We start from the raw sequence: 11333 nt of genomic DNA, 5'->3' as shown, positions 1-11333 counted from the left end.
ACTTTTTTGTGGTCGAAGGTAATGTATGTCATGGGCTGCCAAAAATCCCAACACAACCTAGCTTTCAAAATAGCAAAAACAACATGGACTTATTGAGTAGGACTGTTCATAATGTACTGAATCGAAATGGTAGCTGCATGTGGTCTGTTTAAATCTCTCCGTCCATCTCAGCCCACCTCCAGCTGTAACTCCTGTTGGTTCTGATGGGAATCCCACGGCTTATAGTGGCAGCCATCGCCTCAGAACTGACGGATGCCTCTTATCAGGACCCCCACACTGCTGCCGCCAGCACATTCTCATACATGAGGGGGAAATGTAGTATGCATTTACAAATGCTCTCCCACACACATGCAAGCACATGTGTGAACATGTGCATGATACATATTCAGTATAGTCCCAGACACACTGGGCATATTTGAAGGCCATTGTGAAAACGCACAAATTTTAGAAAATGCCCTCGTGAATAAATAACACATGAGATGAGGAAGCGATACAGTGTCGATACGCTGATTCTTTTGCATGCATGCGAGAATGTATTTCAACAAAACATGTCAATCACACAGTGTCAAAATACATATATGCAAATTGTGTTATCTAGAAATGTATCCTAATGATATCTGTTACCATTACCGATATCATTTCATATCCCATAACCAGATATGACCACCGAGATATAATTGACAATCCTGTAGTGTCCAATTAGCTCATAATACTCAGATGTACACTACCGTTCAAAAGTTTGGGATCACCCAAACAATTTTGTGTTTTCCATGAAAAGTCACACTTATTCACCACCATATGTTGTGAAATGAATAGAAAATAGAGTCAAGACATTGACAAGGTTAGAAATAATGATTTGTATTTGAAATAAGATTTTTTTTACGTCAAACTTTGCTTTCGTCAAAGAATCCTCCATTTGCAGCAATTACAGCATTGCAGACCTTTGGCATTCTAGCTGTTAATTTGTTGAGGTAATCTGGAGAAATTGCACCCCACACTTCCAGAAGCAGCTCCCACAAGTTGGATTGGTTGGATGGGCACTTCTTTGAGCAGATTGAGTTTCTGGAGCATCACATTTGTGGGGTCAATTAAACGCTCAAAATGGCCAGAAAAAGAGAACTTTCATCTGAAACTCGACAGTCTATTCTTGTTCTTAGAAATGAAGGCTATTCCATGCGAGAAATTGCTAAGAAATTGAAGATTTCCTACACCGGTGTGTACTACTCCCTTCAGAGGACAGCACAAACAGGCTCTAACAGGTACTATTTAATGAAGATGCCAGTTGGGGACCTGTGAGGCGTCTGTTTCTCAAACTAGAGACTCTAATGTACTTATCTTCTTGCTCAGTTGTGCAACGCGGCCTCCCACTTCTTTTTCTACTCTGGTTAGAGCCTGTTTGTGCTGTCCTCTGAAGGGAGTAGTACACACCGGTGTAGGAAATCTTCAATTTCTTAGCAATTTCTCGCATGGAATAGCCTTCATTTCTAAGAACAAGAATAGACTGTCGAGTTTCAGATGAAAGTTCTCTTTTTCTGGCCATTTTGAGCGTTTAATTGACCCCACAAATGTGATGCTCCAGAAACTCAATCTGCTCAAAGAAGTGCCCATCCAACCAATCCAACTTGTGGGAGCTGCTTCTGGAAGTGTGGGGTGCAATTTCTCCAGATTACCTCAACAAATTAACAGCTAGAATGCCAAAGGTCTGCAATGCTGTAATTGCTGCAAATGGAGGATTCTTTGACGAAAGCAAAGTTTGATGTAAAAAAAATCTTATTTCAAATACAAATCATTATTTCTAACCTTGTCAATGTCTTGACTCTATTTTCTATTCATTTCACAACATATGGTGGTGAATAAGTGTGACTTTTCATGGAAAACACAAAATTGTTTGGGTGATCCCAAACTTTTGAACGGTAGTGTAATTCAGTTGCATAGCCTCAAGCAGATATTTTGAATTTCAATCCATTGCTTGGTGTAACATTTATTTTCACTGTGAGTGAACCTTGTATTGCAGTAGTGTATATAACCCAATATGAATCATATCATTATTGCTTCATAGCAGTACTCCATAATACCCCTTCACTCCTTCTCCCTGGCTCACTTTACTCTTTCTCTTGTCTTGCTATCTCCTTCTTGCTGTGTTTCTCTCTCCTCCCTACCCACCTTCCCCACTGTACACAGCACAGATTTATTAGCTGAGCCCGGGGCCCCGGACAGTCACCACTCAGCACTCTCTCAGATCAATAATTGGAAATATTAATTATAACAGCAGAGACAGCCCAGTCAGAAGGGGGCTGTTTATGCTGCCGTCACAGAGTAGTGCAGCAACATGAGCTTTGATGGCCTGCTAATACGTATTAACGACCCCAGGATAACCATTACTCTATATTAAACCTCAGTAAAGACCAGACGATGTCACGTCTACTTTATAGCCATTATCAGTGTTTTATTGTTAGCACTGGACAAGATGCAAACCGGATAGTTGTTTTAAGTGGGCCCTCTGCTCTCAAGGAAAAACTCGGCTAGTTTCAGGTTTCTGTACATTCGTATTCATGGCAAATAGGGCTGGCATTTTCTTGCACTACACAGTACACACATGCTAGAAGTTTCCAATTTTGGGTGGTGTGACGGTTGCTTTTCTTTTTTGCCAAGCTCAGGACTTGAAAATGTATTGTCCCAGACGCCATTATCATCTAACAACTGCCTTTCTCTGAGGTTCAGTGGAGAGGGGTCTGGGACTCCATACTGCTCAATCCTGTTAAACTCTACTAGTCAGGAGGACTCATTACTGTAGTAGATACAGCCAACAGTAGACTGTAAATCCTCTATACTACTAACAGGCCGAGTCCTGACTACAGTTCCTTGACTTCTTCTGTCTAATTTAAAATCAGACAGTCGAATGTGTTTTTTGTTTTTTTTTTGTGGTCCGAGTCTGGGGCTCATCTCTTTATGTAGCCTTAGAGAGACTACTGCTCAATCAACCACACTTCTCAAATATGCTGGAGGTATAAAGTCCAAAGATAGATGAGACAATTTCAGGAAAAATTAGATCCAACACATCCTCATATTTCTTGCAAAGGTTTTTTTTCTCCCTCCAATGACATTCCTTCGTCTGAGTATGTTATTTTTTTTACCAAAATGCAGTCAAAAGATACAGTCAGACTGAAACAAGACAATGAGTGACGGACAGACCAAAAGAAAGGCTGAGAGAGTAAGTCTGCAGAGGCTCATTATACAGTGCATTATGTACTATAGGTCTGCAGAGGCCTGCTGTACAGTACATTATGTACTGTAGGTCTGCAGAGGCCTATTGTACAGTACATTATGTACTGTATGTCTACAGAGGCCTATTGTACAGTACATTATGCACTGTATGTCTACAGAGGCCTATTGTGTAGTACATTATGTACTGTAGGTATGCAGAGGCCTATTGTACAGTACATTATGTACTGTAGGCCTACAGAGGCCTATTGTACAGTACATTATGTACTGTATGTCTGCAGAGGCCTGCTGTACAGTACATTATGTACTGTATGTCTGCAGAGGCCTATTGTACAGTACATTAAGTACTGTATGTCTGCAGAGGCCTATTGTACAGTACATTATGCACTGTATGTCTACAGAGGCCTATTGTGTAGTACATTATGTACTGTAGGCCTGCAGATGCCTATTGTAAAGTATATTATGTACTGTAGGTCTGCAGAGGCCTATTGTACAGTGCATTATGTACTGTAGGCCTGCAGAGGCCTATTTTACAGTGCATTATGTACTGTATGTTTGCAGAAGGGGGGCCCTTTGATGGACCGGCGGCCTCTCCAGGGTGTCTCCCCGCCTGCCGCCCAATGACTGCTGGGCTAGGCTCAAGCATCCCCCGACCCAGTTGGGATAAGTGGCTTGGATAATGGATGGATGGATGTCTGCAGAGGCCTATGTACAGTACATAATGTACTGTAGGCCTGCAGAGGCCTACTGTACAGTGCATTATGTATTGTATATCTGCAGGGGCCTGTTTTACAGCACATTATGTACTGTAGGTCTGCAGAGGCCTTCTGTACAGTACATTATGTGCTGTAGGCCTGGGGGTCTCTATCTCACCTTCTCTATTGAACAGCAGTATACTGGAGCTAGCAGCTTTAATTCAACTGACTGGAGGCTTAACTGAGCAAATGAGGTGGTTTCATACAAGCATATGGAACTATTGGATTTGTCAAAACCCTTAGAGCTGCACAGATTGTGGAGGGAGAGAGAGAGAGAGAGAGAGAGAGAGAGAGAGAGAGAGAGAGAGAGAGAGAGAGAGAGAGAGAGAGAGAGAGAGATACATGTGGAAAAATAAAAACATGCTCATGGAAGGGTTTAAGTTTTCTACAATATGGATTGAGTAGTCGAAAGCCACTGACATCATGGAGGTCAGGGCCAACTTAATTTGTGATGGAAAGATATGCTGTATCATTTTGAGTAAACAAATAATTAAAAAAAACAAACAAATACGGTTTGTAAATACAGATTGCTATTAATTTCAAGTCATTACCTTAAAGAGAGGTTAAGTTATTGACCCTTGCACATGGGTTTACATGTTTCCATCAACATATCCATACCATAGTGTGCACTGATATTTTAAAATAATATATGGAAAACTTATTGACCAGTCAGGTTCTTTAGTTGTGCACAAAAAGTAGAATTAATAAGGATTCCAGGGCTCTGTTTAAGATAAGATGATCCTTAATAAACCTTTTTTTTCCATCTAAGAGAAAACATCTAAAACAAACATAGATTAATTCCAGCAAGACTAATTTCCTTGAATTTAAGATTCTCACTATCATCTTAATATTTCTTTTTCATCCACTGCTCCATGTACTGTATAATTGATTTTCCACCAAGGCAAACAACACCTTCAGTACCGCTAATATTTCAGAAGGGGTGGCACGGAGAGAGGAACATGCAAGCATGAGTGTGTGTGTGTGTGTGTGTGGGGGGGGTAAATGGTCTGTATACTGTTTAAGATGAAATAGAAAAACGCTCACACACTGATAAAGGGATGTCCACACTGAGATTTTAAGGATGCAAAAATGTTCTCAAGTATTTAAACGTCCATTGTGCTGTACAAACACAAATGCCCCCCCCCCCAAAAAAAGAGAAACGTTTCGGTTCGGTAAAATACCTTCTTCAGTCTGCCGTAAACGTATACTGTTTATACAGAGCAGTTCTGCTGCCGAGCCCCTTTCAGCGCGTGTTTGAATCTGAAAGGCAGGAGGGTGGAGTCAGGGCAGTAGAAATGCCACTCAACTGCAGAGCAATCTATCTAAGAGTTGCAGGCAGCTCTCTCTCTCCTCCCTCTCTCTCCCTCTCTCTCTCTGCACATCTCTCTCCTCTTAGTCCTCTTTCATCTCTTCTTGTTTTTCCTTTCTTTCCCTCCCTCTCTCCTCCTCTCTCCCGGTACACCCCCCCGTTGCCCCCACCCCCCTTATCCCTTGCGTGGCTCATAGAATGGGGGAATGAAAAGCACCACAATTAGAACATGTGTTGTTATTTGCAGAGAACGCAGCATTAACCGCCTCCCTTAAGCTCGCTAGCTTTCACTCTGGGTGGGTTTAGCGAGCTCCCAGTGCCGGCCCACAAAGGACGGCGAAAAAACAGCCCAGTCCTGCAGGACCAGGGGCTTAATGAATGGTCTCCTTGGCAACAGCCGCACTTTATGAATTTTATTGTTTGTTCACACTCTGATTTTGTCAGTGTGTGTGTGTGCGTGCACGTGGTTGTGTCCAGGTATAGATGCTCGTGCGTATTTGTTCTGTTTGCTCCGCAATTTACACCCTTTCCATACTGGAATCACACCATATTTCTCCATGCGGGTGCACGGGAGATGGCGTGATAAACCCGAGAGCCATCAATAGTGACTGTTCAGGACCATAATGCATTGCTCTGGGCAAATAAATGGACCATTAAGCCGGCATGTTAGAGGTTGAACAGTAACAGGCTTTAGAGAATGCCGCCTCCCACACACAGACACCCTGCAGAGAAAGGCTGTGATCACGGGCATGAGAGAGAAGCTACAACGGTGGATTTGGTCTCCTCGGTTAAACATTTGAAAATGGATCAGCTGTACGGGGCGCAGGATCCTCACTCCATTTCTCATGTCACAGCCAAATTCAAAGATTCCCTGTGCCGATACGAGGGAGTGGAAGGTTGCAAAGTTATCTCGCGAATTTGTCCCCGAGGATATCCCACCCCACCCCCCACCCCATTCCAAGGTGTTTTTATCTGCGAGGTTGCTTTGAACACGCGTGCGATACTGTAGCGGTGACTCTGTAATCTATCCGTACAAGCTTCGGAGCAACACGCCCTGTGGCTTGGCATTAGCATACTGTAGAGTTTGCTTGTGTTGCACAGAGGAAAGAAAACACCCGTAGATAGAGGAGTGAGTGGGATGGGGAGCGAGCCAGGAAACAACGGGCTTAGACTTCAACCTTCAAAAGCATAACATCCTCCCTGTTTTCTCGCAAAGACTTAGCAAGTGCTAGTTATTATTTACGACGGGTAAATTTATGGAATAATTCAGTGAGGGAAGGTTACTTGGTTCCTCAAGGTGAAAATGGTTACATTTAGCACTTAATGAATCGGGCCTGGCCCTCTCCCCCATATATCAGCATGTTATTAAGACATTTTTAAAATCCCATTATGGTGTTTCTCCTTGAACAAGTCATGCTTTTATTGGACTACCCCCCGTCTTTAAATCTGACCTTTTCGCTCGGCTCCACCGATTGGACCGAGAGAGGCACATGACCCACGGATGAAAATGTGTATTTATGCCGAGATAAAAAATATTGATATTGAACACTTTCAAAGAGATTTCGGTGATTGAAACGTGTGGGCGCGGGAAATGTTTTGGTTTTTTTTTTCCCCGAGTAATAAAAAGACGCTTAAATCTGAGCTACAGATGGTGAAAGGGCTGTGAACGGTAGGAGATTGCTTTTATATTCCAGTAATCTTGTTATGAATTGGTGCAGTTCTTGGCCTCTTTTTTTATTATTAAAAATCTGCCTGCTTTGTTATTATTAAAGCTATTTGTTTTGGACTGAAACATGGGGGGGCTGGGAAAAACGAGGGGAAGGGGGGAGAGAGGGGAAACAATGACTAATAGTCAGGGCAGACATCCTTTTATCTCTTTTGTCCCCATCAGATCTGCGAGCATGAATCATCTTGTAAGTGTTGTGTTATGCACCACTTGTGCAGAATTTGTGCGCGCTTGATTGTGTATTGCATTTGTATGTGTGCTCATTTGCATGCACGTGTCTGTCCGCAGTAGTGTGCGTGCACGTGTGTGTGTGTGTGTGTGTGTGTAGACATTTACGTGTGTGCATTCATCTGTACATATGTGCACGTAGGCGTATGTTAGTTTAATTACAAACTTGCTCAGAAACTGTAGCCACTATTTTACCAAACATTTGGTAAATCACAACACTGTGTGGTGTGTGTGTGGGGGGGGAAGGGGAGGGACTTTTTTCGAGTTTTCATCCAAACAAATAGGGTCCAAGTTTGATAAAACTGCTCAGCCTGAACAATAATAATGAAAAAGAGGGAGGTAAAAATGGGAAAGGGAGAGCGTGACACAAAGACTGTGATGACAGAGGCATCTAATCCAGGCGATGCCATTCTTATCAGGCTCTAGTGGATTAGAGTGAGCCTCCTAACCAGAGAATCCTTCCCTGCCAGACACTCTCCACAGCCCAAGGGCCTGGATCAATAGGCCTGCATTGATCTCTCTCCTTCTTTGGCTGGATTCACTTTTATTAGGCCTGCCTCAGCCCTCTCACTCAGGCACACAGTCAAAACGAAAAACGCACATATTATGCAGCCTCCCAACCTCTGCATGCGTGTGGCATGCACAGCATCAAACCCTCGCACAACCATGCCGTATACATACTGTGCAAATACACAGCACCCGAGGGGGGTTTGTGCGAATTTCGTCTATGATGACCAGTTGACAGCGGTGGCACTTTAGTGTCAAGTCTACCAGCAAGATGATGGCGCTTTCGCTTCTGTCGCTCGCCGGGGCCACTTTGATCAGCTCTGTAACTCAGATCAGCCGTTAGAATGGGGGGGGTGTAGAGGGGCCTTGACACCTCCGGTTTGTTGCCTTGTTGTGCCAATGACAGCTCCAGTCACCAGCACTAACCTCTTTTTATTGTTCTCTCCCTCCCTGCAGATGACTCGCCCCATCCAGGTGAAACCAGCCGACAGCGAGAGCCGTGGAGGTAGTTGTCTCCTTTTCTTCTTCATTATTCCTGTCCCCCTTTCATCCGCCCTATCTAGGCTAATTCTCTCTTTCTTTCCCTCTGATCTCGACTTTTCCATTCTGGCATTGCTTAATGCTATATTTCATCACCGCCCCCCTTCCACACCCTCTTTCTCGTTCTCTCTGACCCCCTTATCACTCTTGTTTCCATGCACCGCTTTTAATTGATTAAATTAACGGCCGGTTCATAGGTGTCGGAGGGATGGAAATCTGCGATGGGCTTTCCTGCTGCCCATCTCTCTTTGTTCACTCCCTGTGCCAAGTACATTACCACCACACTGTAAATTAAATAGTAATTAGACTCAATAGTGGAACCGTAGCCCTGCGAAGGCCCCCTTAAAGCCCACACTGTTTGGTTCATGTCTATTTAAAACAAGGGAGGGAGTAATGGTATGGAGGGAGAGAAAAGTGGAGCAGGAGTGTGCACAGCGTGCCAAACATCAATAATTTGCAGGGCCCTTGCCAAGATCCTCATTACTTGGCCTTAATTCTGTCGTCTTTGATCTCTCCTGTTTAGAGAGGCTTCATTCACTCACCACCGATCTGCATATATGGAAATGTAATGAGAACCCATCCTTCAATTCAGGGGCAGAGACAATGAACGTTGCTGGGATTTTTTTTTTAAAATTTGGTTGTTTTTGTTTTTTTGTTTTTTTTTAGCGTACATCCCGGTGTCACTCCGTGACAAAGCGAGTGCTCTCGTTTGAACAGCCTTTTAGCTCATTTTCTTTTAAAAGGGAGCGCTTTTCTTTCTCTCTCTCTCTCTCTCTCTCTCCTCTCTCTCTCTCTCTCTCTCTCTCTCTCTCTCTCTCTCTCTCTCTCTCTCTCTCTCTCTCTCTCTCTCTCTCTCTCTCTCTCTCTCTCTCTCTCTCTCTCTCTCTCTCTCTCTCTCTCTCTCTCTCTCTCTCTCTCTCTCTGGTGCAGGGAGAGACAGATTTGGAGAGGAAAGAGGCATTGAGAGAAAACGAGGAGAGAGATGCCAACCGGGTCCAGCTGCCGTGCTGCACTTCTGAGGCTTTACCTAGAAACCTTGGTCTGTTTTGGGTGAATTAGTATGGCTTGCTACTTGGCTGCCTGTCAAACACACACAGCCTTCAAAGGATAGTCTAACCCCTGAGATGGATGGAGGAAAGGCCGAAAAAGATCACTCTTAGTCCATTCTCCATACTCCCTGTTTCTCTTTTTCCATTTTTTAGCCATTTCTCTCTCTCTCTCTCTCTCTCTCTCTCTCTCTCTCTCTCTCTCTCTCTCTCTCTCTCTCTCTCTCTCTCTCTCTCTCTCTCTCTCTCTCTCTCTCTCTTCTTGTTTCTTTTTTTTTTTCACTCCAATCCCCAAGCATCCCACAACCATCCACCTAGGGCAATACAGGACTAGGGAGACAAGGAAAAGGGGCCTTGTGTTGTCAAGATTGATGCCCCCTATAGGCTCCATTGATTTTGCCATTGTGATGCTGTGTGTCCACATTAACAGTGACACTCAGCTGTCTCTTTACTTGGCTGTGAGTGGCCAGTTTTAAAGCTCCCAGGGCACTCTGGTCAGTATGGGGTCCCCTTATTGGCCAGCCTTGGGGACCCCGCTGAGGAACAAATGAGTGCTGGAGCAGACCTTAGAGTTGCACATCATCTTAAATGAACAGCTCAGAGTGGCGCCGCAGGGGCAATCAAACACTATTGTGACTTTAACAGGGTGGGAGGCGAAGGGGTAGAGTGGGGAGAGAGGGAAAGAGGCCAGGAGATTAGGTCTGATCTTCGATCTTTTTTTCACCTCCTACGTTCGTACCAGATCTGATTTTGCTGGCCTGGCTCCTGCCTGTAATTGTGGTCGGCAAAGACTGAATTTTGTTCTTTTAACATCCGGGTCCTTCTTTAGCTGCCCTCGCTCCTGCCTGTGGCAACTGTTAGCTGATGAACCTCCACTGTGCTGCCCGCTGCTCATCCGTGACTAATTTTAGCAGCTCTAGGCCTCCTCCTCCTCAATAGGCGATAGAAAATTTAACAGAAATTCATCTTGGTTTTTTTTTAAAATCTGCAGGTTCTAATCTTGCCACGCTTACCTCACTCCATGAAAATGTTCTATTAAAATGCTGTTCGTTTGATTAACATGCCGCCGTTAGAGCCCAGATCAATAGTTTTAAAGATATAGCTCTCACAGTGTCTTTATGGTGCCTTCTGTCTGCAATGAGATCCATGTGTGAGCCAGAGGAGCTGATGCAAAAGTGTTAATTAGCCTCTTAGTGCCGTTGAGGCAGGGACACCAGGGATGGACCCAGGCGATTATACCCAGCCTGGTCTACTCTCTCCTGGGCCTGGGGGGACTTCCCCATGCATGCACACGCGCACGCACACACACACACACACACAAACACATACACACACACACACTAATTAGTCCATTAATCTTATTACGAGGAGAAAGGTCAGATCACCTTTGTCGTGTTGCCGTCCATTAGGGAGAGACCTGGTTCTCCTTTTTATATACTTGATGGACCCTGCTCGTCCTGGAACAATTCTCCCTGGAATTTGGTCCACGTACCGACAGTACAGGAACAATTTTCTATCTCTGGGTATTACTCGTAGGTTAGAGATTGAAACCGCAAACCTAAAGTCATCAACTGAACTAACCCTGCACAATTAAGAAGGATTACCGCTAGTTAATTGACCACTGTACCATGTTTAACACGGAAGACAAAACAAATCTACAGAAGACAGACCAAAACTGTGACATTTGATCCAAACTCAGCAGTCTGCTGACAGGACCGAACTTATAACTAAGTTCATAGCAGTGCCAGTTTGTATGTTTTCCAATAAAGCTGCTTTCACAGTGCCAACTAGCTTTGAAAGAAAGCAATAAGTAATTAGCAATATGCAGAAGTGTAAAATCAGCCGTCCACTCCACAACCTCTGCTGCTGCCGAAAAAAATACATGCTATGAAATGTATAATGATGGCAAATTACCTCTCTAATGTACTGTAGGATAACAGCGGCCATTACACATTGAGCCACCAGCACCATCCTCGCCTCCACTGGAGATGACCTAGACT

This window comes from Lampris incognitus, unplaced genomic scaffold (genome assembly GCF_029633865.1).
Source record: "Lampris incognitus isolate fLamInc1 unplaced genomic scaffold, fLamInc1.hap2 scaffold_189, whole genome shotgun sequence".
In the NCBI taxonomy this organism is placed as follows: Eukaryota; Metazoa; Chordata; class Actinopteri; order Lampriformes; family Lampridae; genus Lampris; species Lampris incognitus.
This window is presented reverse-complemented; position numbering follows the sequence as displayed.